Below are 514 nucleotides of genomic sequence, written 5' to 3'. Positions count from 1 at the left end.
CATAACGAGCACCGGCGGGTTCGGTGTCGTCTTATCCGAAATGGGACATCAGACGTGAAGAAATCATTTTTTTTTTTCTGTGATTCTGTGTGCATTTCTTCCAGGTTCGAGGTTCGCGTCAATATCTGCTCCCGGATTTTTTTTCCATACACAATTTGCACCTTCTCTCCTGCCTGGCATCTCTTCTCATTCATCCAAGTATTCATATATATATATATATATATATATATATATATATATATATATATATATATATATGTATGTATATATATGTATATATATATATATATATATATATATGTGTGTGTGTATATATAATATCAAAACGCAGCCACTTCTGTCACCACTCACCACCACCACCTCCCTACACCCACTGCAGCCAGTGCAGAGCTAAAGCCAGCCACGTACGCCACCACCGCCACAGCCTCTCCAAAGCTCCACAGCCACCACAGCAGCCCCACTTAAACCTCCATAGACACCCCAGCCCCCTTTGAAACCCTCACAGCCACCGCAG

Source organism: Oratosquilla oratoria, chromosome 41 (genome assembly GCF_046742065.1).
Source record: "Oratosquilla oratoria isolate Oo_2021 chromosome 41, ASM4674206v1, whole genome shotgun sequence".
Classification (NCBI taxonomy): domain Eukaryota; kingdom Metazoa; phylum Arthropoda; class Malacostraca; order Stomatopoda; family Squillidae; genus Oratosquilla; species Oratosquilla oratoria.
This window is presented reverse-complemented; position numbering follows the sequence as displayed.